This window comes from Coregonus clupeaformis, chromosome 30, assembly GCF_020615455.1.
Source record: "Coregonus clupeaformis isolate EN_2021a chromosome 30, ASM2061545v1, whole genome shotgun sequence".
Lineage (NCBI taxonomy): Eukaryota > Metazoa > Chordata > Actinopteri > Salmoniformes > Salmonidae > Coregonus > Coregonus clupeaformis.
Window position 1 is genome coordinate 2,650,926 of NC_059221.1, and position 12,609 is coordinate 2,663,534.

The window sequence follows — 12,609 nt, forward strand, 5'->3', positions numbered from 1 at the left end:
TTGTTTTACTGTCCTTGTGAAGACTTCTGTTCCCCACAAGGATAGTAAAACTAAAAACACACACACACACACGGTTTGGTCAGTGCAGTCCCAGGGTCAGCCCTGTATACATCCTAACCCAGATTATTAGATCAGACGCCCCTGTAGCCTGTTTACTCACAACTGCCATGGGAGCGCAACAGGGCTGGGTTCAATTCTAATTGAAAGCAGTCAATTCAGTGATTGTAATTTTAAAAATCCCCAAATTAAAAAACTTTTGAAACATATTTTTATTTAAAGGTAATTGAAAATAGATTCAATTTTTCCCAATTTTGAATTGTTATTTAAGTTTACTTCCTGAATTGACTGCCTTGAATTCGAATTGACCCCAGCCGTGGAGCGCAAGCAATCAACAAACCATGATGGTGAAATCATCAACTTGGAAGGCAGAGAGTCTTTTCTACTCATTCAGCCCTTTTCTTTGTCCTCCGTTTCGTTTGTCCACTAAATGCACGGAGGACAGTGTTAATATCAGGGCAGTCCATAACTGTCCACAGCATTACACTTCACCTACTGTAGCTTTGACCTTGTCCTTCTCACTGAGTCACAGCAACAACGTGACCAACTTTGGAAAAATTGACAAGCCATTATGAATTATCATATTGTGTCAGTCATACATCAAAAGTTACCAATGATGTAACTTATGTTGTGTGTGCAAGATAATGTCTAGGTTGAGTTTCCGCTGCCCCAAAGACATGTGAGCTTGTTATGTTGACATTGGCTCGTCTGCTATGTACATATACTTTTATATCAGTCTAAGCCCTGTATGGACAGTGATGACAGCAGCTTAATTAGACTAAGAGAGAGAGATGTAAAAGCCTTTAGGGTAATTCATCAAATAACATTGGACTGTTCTATATGCTATAACCATTTACCACCCTGTGGGCAAAGATTACTTACAGCGATTGGGAGAATAAAAGTGAAAAGGTGTGGGTAGTTGTATTGTATTTGCTCAGTTACACAATGCCACCCATTCAATGTTCTTAAACATTTTATTTGAATGTTTCAACATAATGCCCCCATAGACATCACTTACTAGACAATTATCCTTGGATACTGAGACAAATAGAGAACAGTGGCTCTCTTTTGAGGAACGCTACAAAATGGGCAAGGAAAAGATCTCACTGACAACACTATGCACTCAGTGGCCCCCCATCACCTTGAAGCATCAGGAGAGGGGTTGCCACTGCCAGATATGCTAACGACACAGGAATAGCCAAGAATCACCTCTTGATTAAATTACATCAGTGTGTTGTTTCAACCTAAAATGCACTTCAGATTATCTCTCTCTTTCTCATTTACACATCAGTTAGGTTTACTATATGGCCAAGACATAATTCTAGATCAGATTATGTACACAGACTTTTATCAGTTCAAGAACTACTTGTCTTTCTGGAGAGCCGATCTGTGGAGAGATAGCTGTTTACTCAGTTAATATACAGTCAGACTGTGACTGAGATTCACCCCTGTATCCTCTTACTCTTTGGTTCCCGTGGCTTGTGACCAAAATGGAAAAACATTGAAGCTAAATTTAGAGGACATACAGTATCTAATCCAAAAACACCAAGGCTGTTAACTTGTCAACATGGATATGCTTACTTATACATGCCCTTTAGCAGATGCTTTTTTCCAAAGCGACTTACAATCACACATTCATACATTTTTATATGGGTGGCCCAAGCGGGTATTTAACCCACAATCCTGCCGTTGCAAGCGCTATGCTCTACCTACACAGGTCCACCATGCTAATTTAGCAAAGGCCTTTTGACTTCAATGGTACAGTTTGATATACCATCTTCAAAGAAAGTGTTACTATGAACACAAAATGAAGCTAATAGTTTTCTTTTTGATCTGCAAAGTTGCCTTTGGGGATTTCATGCTAGAGGGGACTTGTGTGCTACCGTTCGTCACTTTTGCCAGCAGATTTTGGGTGGTCAGTTAAACCAGTGTTCTGCTCCAGGCTACTGATTTTCAAAGGTATAAAAAAGACGGGAAGGCTTGAGGAACTGGAGCAATGAAAGGGGACACCATTGTCTAGAAAAAGTAGCTCCTTATAACTAAGAGCCGTATTGTTTAACTACTGCCACCCATCCACTCACTCTTCTTTAGTATTTAAACTAACTAGGTCAAAACTGTAGTTCAAAAAAGGTACAAGCTTCTGCACAAGCTAAGCTGATATGACAATCAGAAACATTCATTATTAAAGTAGATGGAACGTGATATCAAGCATTCTACAGATAGAATATTCCAGACAGATCTCTTTCTCCTTTTAATGTATTTGGTGACTCACAAAGACACCAAAATAGGATAGGGGTTGAATTAAGGAGTGCACTCTCCATCTCTCTCTCTGCAGGACAGCTTGGGGCAGGGAGCGGAGAGGGGTGTTTACACAGCCAGACACCAATCCCATTAGGAGGCAGGTCCTTGTGCCAGGAGCCAGGATGCAGTGCTGGCTAGACACCCCTAACAGTAGCAAAACAACAGAACACACCCATCTTTAATACCACCATCCACTGGATAAGGATGGAACATGGGTGGGTTAGAATGGTGAAGGCCACTCTTAAAGCCACAATCTGTCATATTTCCAGCCACTAATTGATAATTTCAACTAATAAAATATAGGCTACACCTTTTTGGAAGAATATGGGATTAATTCAGAGGAAGCAGTCAACAGATAGTTTGCATGGGGCGTTATAGTAATCAGGTCAGTGGTCCCTGATCAGGGTTGGGTTCATTAGGGATACATTTTGAAACAGAGTGAAAAATGGGGAGGTACTATCTGAACATTCCAATTCAGTTGCTTGAAAGTGTAGAGCCCATTTTAATCCTGATGAATATCAACAAGCTTCATACAAAAATAATTCATTCAAGGGTATAACATCAAGTGTAAAAAAAATGTTTGAACTTTGAACCTGAAATTCACTGGTCAAAGGCCGCCAATACCCCCTTTGTCAAAAAATAAGTTGCTGACCATACAAACCTAATTGGTAGCACTCATATTAACACTTTGTCATCAAAGTCAGCTCATTCTTTCAGCGCTCTTTCTTTTTAAAACACAGCTTTCTCTGTTTGTTGAAACAATGGGCCCTTGTTAAAGCCTCACAACGTTAATGAGTGGAACACACCATAACTCTGAAGTACATGTAGACCCAAAACTTCAAACAATCAAATGCGAATGAAGCCCTAGTTAATAAACTAATAAATATATGCCATTTAGCGGTCATGTTCAGTTTGGCACGTCATATGACAATGGTTTGTTAGCCCATACAGTTAAGTCAGAAATTAGATTGATGAATGCCCATGCATTGCCTAACAGCTAGTATTCCACAATCCAGGTTTATAAATTGGACCTTTATCCTGGTTACTCTTATTGACGGGCGCTTTGAGAGAAATCGATCACGAACACTCATTGGTAAATTAGGTTTGAATTTTCAGAGGCACAGAGAAGGAAAATAAGAGGCCCCTCTCATAATATCAGATGTTTTTACCATCGAGGACCACTTTGGAAACAAGTGTTTTATTTAATACTTTTAAGTGCTATCCTCTGGGAATACAATGTACATCTTGTTGTAGGCTAAATGTTTTTACCCAAATAAATTAAATTTGACGTGGTTAATCCACCTCAGTGTGTGTGTGTCCATAATGCTTTAATAAATAGCCTATATTTTAAATTAAAATGTGCATTACATTGGCACTGGAATTCCAACCCAGGGCTAAATAACCCTGACATTGCATTCCACTGGAGAACAACAGGGCAAGGAGCACCTGAGCCCAACAGAGAGGCAGATGGGATACTCCTACTCCTCTGACGGTCCTACTGTGGCCTCCATCGGGTTGGGCCTCCTCCTACACTGTTATATTATTCCACACCTATCAGAGGAGGCATGGGTCAGTGTGGAGTGAAACAACATGCGACCAAACCTGTATGAGTGACAAAGTAAAATACCTGTTGTACAATATTCCCTGCCATTCTGGGTGCTACTTCACTCACCTGTTCTGACATTTGCATATTCTCCGGTCAGAATCTGACTGAACTTGTTGAGTGCAGCAGTGCATTTAAGTACCTTATCATAATGCATACTTCCTTAATTAGGTGTGCATGCAAAGCAATGCACAACTCTAGATTTCTTACATACTCATTATTATTAGATTTATTCCGCTCGCTCTAGCGCTTAAATGACTTAAGCTATTAACACGAAACCAACTTCCAAATGTGCCGACTGCCCCAATATTTTTTTTCTAGCATTTATACTTTTTGTACTACAACAATATTTAAAAGTGCCATAGACTTACAGTGCCTTCAGAAAGTATTCACACCCCTTGACTTTTAACACATTTGGTTGTGTTATAGCCTGAATTTAAAATGGATTGAGATTTTGTGTCACTGGCCTACACAGAATACCCCATCATGTCAAAGTGGAATTATGTTTTTTTAAATTTGTACAAATTAATTAAAAATGAAAAGCTGAAATGTCTTCAGTCAATAAGTATTCAATCCCTTTGTTATGGCAAGGCTAAATAAGTTAAGGAGTAAAAATGTGCTTAACAAGTCACATAATAAGTTGCATGGACTTAACATGATTTTTGAATGACCACCTCATCTCTGTACCCCACACATACAATTATATGTAAGGTCCCTCAGTCGAGCTGTGAATTTCAAACACAGATTCACCCACAAAGACCAGGGAGGTTTTATAATACCTCGCAAAGAAGGGCACCTATTGGTAGATTGGTAAAAATAAAAAAGCAGACATTGAATATCCCTTTGAGCATGGTGAAGTTATTAATTACACTTTGGATGGTGTATTAATTCACCCAGTCACTACAAAGATAAAGGTGTCCTTCCTAACTCAGTTGCCAGAGAGGAAGGAAACCGCTAGGAATTTCACCAATGGTGACTTTAAAACAGTTACAGAGTTTAATGGTTGTGATAGGAGAAAACTGAGGATGGATCAACAACATACTCCACAATACTAACCTAAATGACAGAGTGAAAAGAAGGAAGCCTGTACAGAATAAAAATATTACAAAACATGCATCCTGTTTGCAATAAGGCACTAAAGTAAAACTGCAAAGGATTTGTGGCAAATAAATTAACTTTATGTCCTGAATAAAAAGCGTTATGTTTGGGGCAAATCCAACAACATATCACTGAGTACAGCTCTTCATATTTTCAAGCATGGTGGTGGCTGCATCACGTTATGGGTATGCTTGTCATCGGCAATGAACAAGGAGTTTCTTAGGATAAAAATAAACGGAATAGAGCTAAGCACAGGCAAAATGCTAGAGGAAAACCTGGTTCAGTCTGCTTTCCAACAGACACTGGGAGACAAATTCACCTTTCGGCAGGACAATAACCTAAAACAGGTGAAAGCTATGATCCCTTATTGACGTCACATGTTAGATCCACTTCAATCAGTGTAGATAAAGGGGAGGAGACAGGTTAAAGAAGGATTTTTATGCCTTGAGACATGGATTGTGTATGTGTGCCATTCAGAGGGTGAATGTGCAAGACAAAATATTTAAATGCCTTTGAACGGGGTATGGTAGTAGGTGCCAGGCGCACCGGTTTGTGTCAAGATGTGCAACGATGCTGGGTTTTTCCACACTCAACAGTTTCCCGTGTGTATCAAGAATGGTCCACCACCCAAAGGACATCCAGCCAACGTGACAAAAGATAACTCACCAAACGTAACTCAAACAGTTTAAGCTAGAGATATAACATTTACATTTTAGTCATTTAGCAGACGCTCTTATCCAGAGCGACTTACAGTTAGTGAGTGCATACATTTTATTTTTATTTTTCATACTGGCCCCCCGTGGGAATCGAACCCACAACCCTGGTGTTGCAAACACAATGCTCTACCAACTGAGCTACATCCCTGCCGGCCATTCCCTCCCCTACCCTGGACGACGCTGGGCCAATTGTGCGCCGCCCCATGGGTCTCCCGGTCGTGGCCGGCTACGACAGAGCCTAAACCATCTTCCTCATGTTCCGGCTTTCCTAACTTCCAATTCTTAAGCACTTTGATCAACTATAACTATATACATTTGCATAAATTATTATAAAAATGACAGTAACTCTTCAACCATTCAAGCTAGAGACACCAAACCAACTTTCTCATGTTCAGGCTATCCTAACTTCAAATTCTTAAAAACTCTTATCAACTATAATTATATAAATTAACTATAATTATATACATTTGCATAAAATAACTAACCAACAGTAACTCTTGAACCGTTCAAGCTATAGGGACCAAACGACATTTCACATGTTCAGGCTATCCTAACTTCAAATTCTTTAAAACGTTTATCAACTCTAACTATATAAATGTGCATAAATTTGCATAAAAACAACCCACCAATAGTACCTCTTGAACCGTTCAAGCTAGACACCAAACCAACTTTCACATGTTCAACCGATCATATCCTATCAATCAATTGATTGATCGTTCACAAGCTAGCATGCACACCACTTTTCTAGTTGTATATTGTGTTGTCGTTTTCTACTTTAGCACAGCGAATCTAGTTATTTTCCATTGCTAATTAATTTGCACGTGGCGGCCTCATGCCCAGTAATTGGTACATGTATAGAGCATGTGTAGACAGTGTTCTTTATTATAGCTGCAGACACACAGATTGAGGTCAGCTTTTGAATGACTAGCAACATTTAGTGAAAGTACACTCTATTACAAGTGGTCCTTCGAATAGCTGGATTAGTACATCAGCTGCGCAATGGTATACTCCAGTGACAACTGCAAACACAGTGTCCCCGTCCCAGCAGGACCCGGCGGGTCCCGACACACCTGGAGGACTATGTGTTGAGCTTCCCTCCACAACACCATGTTCCAAAAGCAATGATGGAGCCATCCTACATGACAACATCAGAGGCATCACTCCCCAGCCAGGGGACTGGCATCAACTATTCAACTCCCCAGGTCGGGGAGAGAGAACACGAGGATGAGAGATTGCGACGCATGGAGGCATCTGTTGTGGACATGAGCAAGCAGATGAAGGAACTCTCAGTTGTTATGGGCAACCCAGCACGGGGGCCCTACCCCCACAACTACATATATCCTTATCTCAGCAGCCCATACCAATACCCCTCCTACATCCCGCAATACAGCAACCTCCCTCACCTGTAGCCTATCCCCATCCAAGCCCAAACACTAATACCGGGAGTCAGCCCAATTCACTCCCAGTGAGAAATCCTACAGCTGCTCAAGTTGAACTGACACAGCTGGTTCCAGCTTCTCAACCCGGGCCACAACCAGCTCCTCAACCCGGGCCACAGCCAGCTCCAAAACCCGGGCCACAGCCAGCTCCACAACCTGGGCCACAACTAGCTCCTCAGCCAGTACCACCATATCCAGTGCCTCCATTTGTACCTCAGCATATATCAATGTATCCCTATCCAGTGCATCCTCCTGTGCCCAACATGATGGAGATGGCCATTGCATCATCCTACGGTATCCCCAAGCCTAAACTACCCTCTTCATCTCTGGTAAGGAGAGTGACTTTATCATGTCAAAGAAGGGCCTGGACAGTGTACTCGGCCGACATAGGCACCTAACAGAGGACTACAAATACAAGGATTTGCTGGATCACCTTCAGCTGCCCAGTGCCTACCAGGTGGCTAAACGGTATGTGAATGATCCAACCCCATGTACCAAGTCTATGCAGGCCCTTCAGCAGAGGTACAGTCAACCCAGACAGTTGGTCCAGGGAGAATTAAAGGCCATCCTGAACTATCCTGCTGTCAAGCCCAGCGACGCCCAGGGGTTTGAAGATTTTTCCTAAGCCGTCAACACACTAGTGGGTCTTGAATTGCCTGGGTCTTCCAGGTCTGAACTAAGTTGTGGATCTCACGTTGACACATTGCTCACCAAGCTGCCCTCCAGCTACAGAAACAGTTACACTGAGCACTGTATATCCCGGGGAATCACCGCAGTGGCAGCAACAAAACCTACACACTACCGGATCTCGCACAGTAGCTCGAAAGAAGTGTCAGGCCATTCAAGTCTCCCGGTGACCTATACTAGCCAGCCAGACCTCCCACGAGTGGACTTCAGAGAGCAGAGATCCCACGACACAACACAAACAGTGTATTCGGAAAGTATTCAGACCACTTGACATTTTCCATATTATGTTACGTTACAGCCTTATTCTAAAATGGATTAAATGTTTTTTTCCCTCATCAATCTACACACAATACCCCATAGTGACAAAGCAAAAATGAGTTTCTCCCATTCTTCTCTGCAGATCCTCTCAAGCTCTATCAGGTTGGATGGGGAGCGTCGCTGCACAGCTATTTGGCTGGTTCTGGCTGGCCCACTCAAGGACAGAGGCCACTCCTGCATTGTCTTGGCTGTGTCCTTAGGGTCGTTGTCCTGTTGGAAGGTGAACCTTCGCCCCAGTCTGAGGTCCTGAGCGCACTGGTGCAGGTTTTCAACAAGGATCTCTCTGTACTTTGCTCCGTTCATCTTTCCCTCGATCCTGACTAGTCTCCAAATCCCTGCCGCTAAAAAACATCCCCACAGCATGATGCTGCCACCACCATGCTTCACCGTAGGGATGGTGCCAGGTTTCTTTCAGACGTGACGCTTGGCATTCAGGCTAAGAGTTCAATCTTGGTTTCATCAGACCAGAGAATCTTGTTTCTCATGGTCTGAGAGTCCTTTAGGTGCCTTTTGGCAAACTCCAAGCGGGCTGTCATGTGCCTTTTACTGAGGAGTGGCATCCGTCTGGCCACTCTACCATAAAGGCCTAATTGGTGGAGTGCTGCAGAGATGGTTGTCCTTCTGGAAGTTTCTCCCATCTCCACAGAGGAACTCTGGAGCTCTGTCAGAGTGGCCATAGGGTTCTTGGTCACCTCCCTGACCAAGGCCCTTCTCCCCTGATTGCTCAGTTTGGCCGGGCGGCCAGCTCTAGGAAGACTCTTGTGGTTCCAAACTTCTTCCATTGAAGAATGAAGGAGGCCACTGTGTTTTTTGGGGACCTTCAATGATGCAGAAATGTTTTGGTACCCTTCCCCAGATCTGTGCCTCGACACAATGCTGTCTCGGAGCTCTACGGACAATTCCTTTGACCTCATGGCTTGGTTTTAGCTCTGACATGCACTGTCAACTGTGAGACCTTATATAGACAGGCGTGTGCCTTTCCAAATCATGTCCAATCAATTGAATTTACCACAGGTGGACTCCAATCAAGTTGTAGAAACATCTCAAGGATGATCAATGGAAACAGGATGCACCTCAGCTCAATTTCGAGTCTCATAGCAAAGGGTCTTAATACTTATGTAAATAAGGTTTCTATTTTTTATTTGTAATAAATTTGAAAAGATCTCTAAAAACTTGTTTTCACTTTGTCATTATGGGGTATTGTGTGTAGATTGATGAGGATAAAAAAAAAATCCATTTTAGAATAAGGCTGTAACGTAACAAAATGTGGAAAAAGTAAAGGGATCTGAATACTTTCCGAATGCACGGTACATACACATTACACACACGCGCACACTCACTTTTACACTCATCATTTGCTGCTGCTGCGCTGCTCTTTCTTTCTTTAATTATCATCATCATCATCATCTATCCTGACGCCTAGTCACTTTACCCTGCCTTCATGTACATATCTACCTCAAATACCTTGTACCTCTGCACATTGGTACTGGTACTCCCTGTATATACAGTGAGGGAAAAAGGTATTTGATCCCCTGCTGATTTTGTACGTTTGCCCACTGACAAAGACATGATCAGTCTATAGTTTTAATGGTAGGTTTATTTGAACAGTGAGAGACAGAATAACAACAACAAAATCCAGAAAAAACACATGTCAAAAATGTTTTAAATTAATTTGCATTTTAAATGAGGGAAATAAGTATTTGACCCCTCTGCAAAACATGACTTAGTACTTGGTGGCAAAACCCTTGTTGGCAATCAGAGGTCGGACGTTTCTAGTTGGCCACCAGGTTTGCACACATCTCAGGAGGGATTTTGTCCCACTCCTCTTTGCAGATCTTCTCCAAGTCATTAAAGGTTTCGAGCCTGACGTTTGGCAACTCGAACCTTCAGCTCCCTCCACAGATTTTCTATGGGATTAAGGTCTGGAGACTGATTAGGCCACTCCAGGACCTTAATGTGCTTCTTCTTGAGCCACTCCTTTGTTGCCTTGGCCGTGTGTTTTGGGTCATGTCTATGTGAGGTCGTCGGAGGTCGTCGGGTAAGCTTGGCGTCGGGTAAGCTTGGCTTTATACATAGCTTGGGCTTTGTCGAATAAGGCTTAAACTATGTATTTAGATTGTAGTTAGGTATTGTAGGTAGTTATCGTGGGTTGTTGTATGTAATTATTGTAGGTTAGTATTGTATTCGGCTATGCCCGGTGTAGCACGAAGCTAGCTAGCTAACCCACCACCTGGACTAGCTGGCGAGTAGCTATTAGCAACGGTATAGTTGTTTCACGCCTGAGAGTGCCTGTAATTACGCCAGCTGGCTGCCTACAATAATTACATACAATAATTGCCTACCATTCAGCTGTTTTCTAACCTCATTGTCTGAACCGTTAACGTTAGGTAGCAAGTGGCTACTGTGTTTAAAATTTAGCTAGCTTGTTGCTACCTGGATAGCTACTAGTAAACAATAGCTGGAACGACCGAGCGAACAGACGCGAACTGGCTGAGTCAATTCAGTGGCTAGCTTTGCACTTGGCTAGCTAACAGTAGCTGCTAGGGGTAAGTCATAACCTACATTTGTGTTTTGTTTTTTACATATTGATAGCCCGAGTCGTTCAAGGAATTCGGGACATGGGTGACTAGTTAACGTTAGTTTGGCTCTCTCTGTGTGTTCGTGCCGTGAAAGGAGGGGTTCTTCTTTGTCTGAAAGCAATGGCTAGCTAGTTTGCTAACTATTCTAGCTAACTAACTGGCTGAATAAGTTGACGACGGACTCGCTCAAGCTGTCGGGACTAACCCACAACGTTAGACACGGACACGAACGATCTGCTTGCGTGTTGATACACTGGTGGTTTGTTGTGGCCGAGTATTGGCGCTAAACCGTGTTGTTGGAGTCCGGCATGCTAGCTGGCTGTGGCGTCTTATGACTAAGTGCCTGGACGATTTTTCATGGAATAATACTGCACCTAGTTAGCTAGCTGAATAAACTAAGTTAGTCTATTCCTAGAAAACATTGAACCGCTGTAGTTTTACAACAATTATAGTTTCTGAGGTGGAAGTTGGGAGAGTTATATTTGGGAGTTGTGGTGAGGGAGGCCCCGCTCTCTCCTTTCCCAGATGTTTAGTTCATTTCATTCCGATCTCCTCTGCATTATTGTAGCCATCTGCTGCAGCCTGTCAACTATGCCTCTGCCTATCCATGTTCTCTCCTCTCCGCACAGGCTACACAAATGCCTCACACCGCGTGGCTGCTGCCTCTCTAACCTGGTGGTCCCTGCACGCTCCACCCACGTGGAGTTCCAGGTCTCAGGCAGCCTCTGGAACTGCCGTTCTGCTGCCAACAAGGCAGAGTTCATCTCAGCCTATGCTACCCTCCAGTCCCTTGACTTCTTGGCGCTGACGGAAACATGGATTACCACTGAAAACACTGCTACTCCTACTGCTCTCTCCTCGTCTGACCATGTGTTCTCGCATACCCCGAGAGCATCTGGTCAGCGGGGTGGTGGCACAGGAATCCTCATCTCTCCCAAGTGGACATTCTCAATTTTTCCCCTGACCCATCTGTCTATCTCCTCATTTGAATTCCATGCTGTCACAGTCACTAGCCCATTTAAGCTTAATATCCTTGTCATCTATCGCCCTACAGGTTCCCTTGGAGAGTTCATCAATGAGCTTGACGCCTTGATAAGTTCCTTTCCTGAGGATGGCTCACCCCTTACAGTTCTGGGGGATTTCAACCTCCCTACGTCTACATTTGACTCATTTCTCTCTGCCTCCTTCTTTCCACTCCTCTCCTCTTTTGACCTCACCCTCTCACCGTCCCCCCCTACTCACAAGGCAGGCAATACGCTTGACCTCATCTTTACTAGATGCTGTTCTTCTACTAATCTCACTGCAACTCCCCTCCATGTCTCCGACCACTACTTTGTATCCTTTTCTCTCTCGCTCTCCTCCAACACTACTCACTCTGCCCCTACACAGATGGTAATGCGCCGTCACAACCTTCGCTCTCTCTCTCCCGCTACTCTCTCCTCTTCCATCCTATCATCTCTTCCCTCTGCTCAATCCTTCTCCCTCCAATCTCCTGATTCTGCCTCCTCAACCCTCCTCTCCTCCCTTTCTGCATCCTTTGACTCTCTATGTCCCCTATCCTCCCGGCCGGCTCGGTCCTCCCCTCCAGCTCCGTGGCTTGATGACTCATTGCGAGCTCACAGAACAGAGCTCCGGGCAGCTGAGCGGAAATGGAAGAAAACTAGACTCCCTGCGGACCTGGCATCTTTTCACTCCCTCCTCTCTACATTTTCTTCATCTGTTTCTGCTGCTAAGGCCACTTTCTACCACTCTAAATTCCAAGCATCTGCCTCTAACCCTAGGAAGCTCTTTGCCACATTCTCCTCCCTGCT

General features: G+C 43.5%; 1 protein-coding gene across 1 annotated transcript in view; it reads right to left on the minus strand.

Annotated features, from left to right (window-relative positions):
• LOC121545509 (intermediate filament family orphan 2-like) overlaps nucleotides 1–12,609 on the minus strand; it is a 32,443-nt gene that overhangs the window by 6,437 nt on the left and 13,397 nt on the right. The window lies entirely within an intron of this gene.